The sequence below is a fragment of the Rosa rugosa genome, chromosome 1 (genome assembly GCF_958449725.1).
Source record: "Rosa rugosa chromosome 1, drRosRugo1.1, whole genome shotgun sequence".
In the NCBI taxonomy this organism is placed as follows: domain Eukaryota; kingdom Viridiplantae; phylum Streptophyta; class Magnoliopsida; order Rosales; family Rosaceae; genus Rosa; species Rosa rugosa.
The window spans coordinates 11727068-11732569 of NC_084820.1; the positions used below are offsets into that span (position 1 = coordinate 11727068).

The following is a 5502-nucleotide window of genomic DNA, read 5'->3' on the forward strand; positions in this document are numbered from 1 at the left end:
GGCAAGGACCGAATCGGAGCTGGAGCCCGACGGGCCAGCGAGCCCTAGCAGCAGCGGTTATGCCTGCAGGTGGGGTACCCCTGACCTCCGATCGCCGCCGCAGATCTCTGGTCCATCCTCATGTAAACAATCACAGAGACGTGCTCTGTTGGTTTTGTTATCTGTTGGGAACTCTGTTGTTTTGGGAGGCCTGTGATTTGGATGTGCCCAAAAAGAAGAGGTTTTGGGTGTAGAGAGAAGATTTGGGGGTCGGCCATTTCAGTTTGTTTGAATTTCTGGATTTTGCTTTTAGATATTAGTGATTTGAAGTTAGGCTCATCTTACGATTTTATTTGGATTGGATTTAGTTTGCAATTTTGATTTTGGGAGAAGAAAATGGATATGATGTGCAGTTGGGGAGGGGGCGGTTTTGAGATTCATGGTGGGTAGTGGGAGCTTGTGAGCAGAGATTCATGGTGGCTGGTAATGAGAGAGAGAGAGAGAGAGGAGGTTTCAAATTTGAGTGGGGAGAGAAAAAAAATTAGAAATTAAATTAAATTTGAAATGTCCATTTTACCCTTCTTGTGGGTTCAAAATCAGATATGTGGAACCTCCTTGTCGGCTCCAGCTCAGCGCATGACGTCATCTTCAGAGTCAAATTCAAATTTTGGACGAAGTTGATGCAATTTGGGAGATCAGGGATGAGTTTGATTATAAAAAAAAATAAGGGACCAAACTGATGTTTGGCCTAAAGTTTGAGGGACTAAACTGAATTTAATCCAATAAAAAATCATAGAAAAAACTAAGAAGGCCTATAAGTTTTTTTTTTTTTGAGAATAAGATCCTTTATTGAATGAAACAAAGTTACATAACACGGGAATGACCGGTGGTGGACAAGAATTCCCCACTCTCCTCCCTAAAACCTAAACTAGTTACGGGTCCGTCACCATAAATGACTTCCATGAGCCGAAGGGGCCCAACCCCTAACCACCTATACCGCCCAACGACTCGGGCTACCGAGAATTCCGAGAATATCGATACCACCTCATAGACAACCGCTAAAACAACCAACGTCCTCTTCCACACCGTGTCCCAAAGATACCAGACCACGTGCAATGATCGCTCGTCAACACATTGACCATAAGATAACACCAACCATAAACCACTTCGTCCCCAGGAATGACACCACATCCATGGCACCTCAATTTGACCCAACCCTAGCTCAAAAGAGTAGGGACATGCTAATGACCAAGAAAACCTAACCAAAGCACTAACTAAAAACACAACTTTAAACAAAATGAAAAAACAACCGCCATACTCCTCTTCCTTCTCCCCAGGAGGCTCGCCGGCAGACACCCACCACAAGGAAAACCCTTCGAGCTCACCTTGCCAAAGAAACCCAAACCACGCAGCAAGCCACGTCAAAACTCCTAACTGTTTTCGGCCAGATCCAGGGGTAAACCTAGATCTCCACCAACCCAAACCACCGAGAATCAGATCGGAGATCATAGTACCTTGCCACCTCAGAGTGATAGCACTCCAAGAGTCTGTGTCCTTCAGCTGAAGAGCCTGAAACCACCGCTGCAAACTCCGCCGAACGTCCCAACGCAGAGAAGTATCCAGAGCCATACAATCCACGGCATACCGCCGCCGCGATCTGGGCGCTGGCCACCTGCTCCACACCTGCGTCGCCGTCGATCGCCCAATACCCATCATCCACGCTAGCGCTGCCGCCTAAGAAGAGTGAAGGATTGTCCATACCCCAATCCGTCTGATAGAACGCAAGATTGAGAGGACAGAGACCTTAAGAACCCATCCGACAACACCCGCCACTTGTCGATGAGGCAGCGAACCACTATCGACGCGGGGGAGCCGCCGGACAGGATGCGACTTTTCTTTTGCGATTTCCAACCCTAAGGCTCTGCTGTTTTCTCGGAGCCGTCACAGGATCATCATATGAATTTATTTGTAAGAAGGCCTATAAGTTTGGATAGTTGGACGTCAAAAATGCCAGTCTGTGCGCTTCGGATCCATTAGGCTTTGGATGGAAAACCCAAAACCAATTCGCACTTGTAGAACTTAGGCGGCGCCAAAATGCTTCTGATGGTCGTGTTCAATTAACGGAACATGGTTTTAACTATTAGACCTCAAATTCGAAGAATATTTACCAGTTCAGCCTTTGCTCACCCAGAATGTAGAACCCTTCTGGCTCCCGAATCAAAAACAGAGCAACTAGAGCAGAACACCCATCGCGCTGCTCAAACTCAACTCCCAACTGAAGCAGCTAGTCAAAATTGGTAATGTCAAAGACGCCCGGAAGATGTTCGATGAAATGCCAAAGAGAGATGAGGTTTCATGGACCAATATGATTTCAGGCTATGTTGGAGTCTCTGATTCCTCTGCAGCATTGGCTCTGTTCTCAAACATGTGGGTGCAGCCAGGTCTCTGCATGGACCCTTTTCTTCTCAGCATTGCGCTCAAGGCTTGTGGACTTGGAAGGAACTTGTGTTATGGGGAAGTTGTACATGGGTACTCGGTTAAATCGGGTTTTGTGAACTCATTCTTTGTGGGTAGTGCTCTTCTTGACATGTATATGAAGGTTGGTGAGATTGAGAAGGGTTGTAGAGTTTTCGACGCAATGCCGCTGAGAAATGTGGTGTCTTGGACTACCATTATCACTGGTCTCGTTTGCGCCGGTTATAATGTGGAGGGGTTGGGGTATTTTGCTGAAATGTGGAGCTGCAGGGTGCAATGTGATGTGTATGTGTTTGCTATCTCGTTGAAGGCGTGTGCTGATTTGGGTGCTTTGAAGTGTGGGAGAGAAATTCACACGCAAACGATGAAGAAAGGGTTTGATGAGAACTCTTTCGTACCCAATTCTCTTGCTACCATGTACAATAAATGTGGAAAATTGGACTATGGGGTGCAGTTGTTCGCGAACATGAGGACACAGGATGTTGTTTCGTGGACATCAATCATTACATTGCATTTTTGGACGGGTCAAGAGGGCCATGCAATCAAAGCATTTATGCGAATGCAGGAATCTGGTGTGTATCCTAATGAGTACACTTTTGCAGCTGTTATCTCTGGATGTGCCAATCTTGCTAGAGTTGAATGGGGTGAACAATTGCATGCCAACGTGTTACGCTTGGGTCTTGCAGATTCTTTGTCAGTGGGAAATTCAATTATAACCATGTATGCCAAATGTGGGCGTTTGGCTTCAGCTTCTGTTGTGTTTCATGAGATGGGCAGAAAAGATCTTGTTTCATGGACCACAGTAATTGCACGGTATTCTCAAGCAGGTTATGGGAAGAAGCTTTCAAGTGTTTGTTGTGGATGAGAAGGGAAGAACCAAAACCAAACGAGTATGCTTTTGCAAGTGTATTAAGTGTTTGTGGAAGCATGGCAATGCTTGAGCAAGGCAAGCAATTGCATGCTTATGTCCTAACGGTTGGTCTAGATTCTGAAGCTATGGTACAAAGTGCCTTGGTCAATCTGTACTCGAAATGTGAAAGTATACAAGAGGCTGCAAAAATCTTTGATGTGACAAAAGCAAAAGATGATGATGTTATTTCATGGACGTCCAAGATTAATGGATATGCTCAACATGGGTACTACCAAGAAGCCATTGATGTGTTTGAGAAGCTTCCTACGGTTGGTCTGAAACCAGACTCAGTTACCTTCATTGGTGTTCTTGCTGCGTGTAGCCATGCTGGACTAGTTGATCTTGGTTTCCACTACTTCAATTCAATGAGCAATGACTTTAAGATTAGTCCTTCAAAAGAACAATACGGCTGCATGATTGATCTCCTTTGTCAAGCTGGACGGTTAAGTGAGGCAGAGCATATTATCAGAAGTATGCCAGTTCAACATGATGATGTTGTCTGGTCTACTCTACTTACAGCATGTAGGCTCCATGGTGATGTTGACTGCGGAAGATGCGCTGCAGAGGAGATTCTTAAATTAAATCCTAATTGTGCAGTGACTCACATAACGCTAGCTAGTGTTTATGCTGCCAAAGGAAAGTGGAGGGAAGCAGCAGCAGTAAGGAGAATGATGAGATCAAAGGGCGTAATTAAGGAACCTGGATGGTCTGGGATAGAGGTCAAGAATGGGATTTCTGTGTTTGTTGCTGGAGATAGGTCTCATCCACAAGGTGATGAGATATATAGTGTGCTGGAATTACTAGATTCAAAGGCAGATATTTCTACTCGGGAAACAGTTCTTCATTAGTCTATGTTGAAGATCAACATTTACTGGCCCGAGGCATAATCCTTTTCATCTTCTCGTCTTCTGTCTCGAGGCAATTATGGAACCAAATGAAGTCGCCTGAACTTGCGTATTTGACTTGGGCTCAACGATATGATGTATGCAAAGGTGAAGCATTGCTGAAGACATGGAAACACATAATTAAACCCATGATTGCATTACTCCCTGAACTACTGATGATGAAATTGAAGCCAAACAAGACAATACATCGCCAGAGTCATCGAGTAAAGTTGCAGCAGTTTTCACTCGCTTTTTCTTGTCCATATATGAACAATTTATACATTTTTGTAACAGGATTGATAGGAAGGCTCAATCCCATGCATATTGGATTAATTGAAAAGCATTACATGAGGTCCATATGTGCTAGACCTGGAGACAAAGTGGCATCTTCATCTTGCTATAAATATATCAATTTACATACTTCATCGTTCATCTCTAATCCAATACCGAACTACATATAAAAGAAATGCTTTGCAATCTGCCAAAATAACTATTTGAACCCAGAAGTCGAAATACATATGGTTCGTGCACAGCGACATTCCATGACCAGTACCATAGAATGGAGAAAATGGTCCCAAGGGTACCACCCACAATCACTTGGCTCAGAGTATGAAGTCGATGTGAGACTGGTATCCATGACTGCAAAGACAGATAATAAGAAATGCATAGGCGATATATCTCTTTCATTTCTGTTTGATTAAGACCTAATATGTAGTAAATAACTCGATCACTCATTCCTTTGTTTTATGTCGAACTAGATCCCTCATCGAGTATTTTATGGCGATTCAAACCAAAAGCAGAAAAACATGGAACACTTACAAGATATGAGCTAAATGCCAAGGCAAATCCACTCGTGGTCAGCGTGTTCACATTTATCCCTAGTCCCTAGAGAACGCACAACTGCAATAGCACAAAAAGCAACAGCAATAGATGTGTGGACAAAGTTAGCAAACTAACCAGAAAGTGACGCGATACGGATTTATTCTAAATTTCGACATCCTCATTTTGGGATGTAATGGAAGTCTCGATCCACTAAAGCTACCACTCATTTAACAACATGGAGTGAACTCAAGAGGAATAAGAGAGATTACCTGAAGAAATGGCGAATATAACAATGTAGAAGATAATTGCGCATGCAAAGACGGCACTCCAAGCTCAGATACACTAGAGTAGGCCTGGCAATGTGCGGGTACGGTGCGGGTTCTTAACGGGCCGACCCGGTAAAAACCTGTTAAGTTAACGGGTTTCGCGGGC

At 44.1% G+C, this 5502-nt stretch overlaps 1 pseudogene; it reads left to right on the top strand.

Annotated features, from left to right (window-relative positions):
• The first annotated feature begins 1660 nt into the window (after nt 1-1660).
• LOC133727226 (putative pentatricopeptide repeat-containing protein At3g47840) lies at nt 1661-5139 on the top strand (annotated as a pseudogene).
• The last annotated feature ends 363 nt before the right edge of the window (nt 5140-5502 follow it).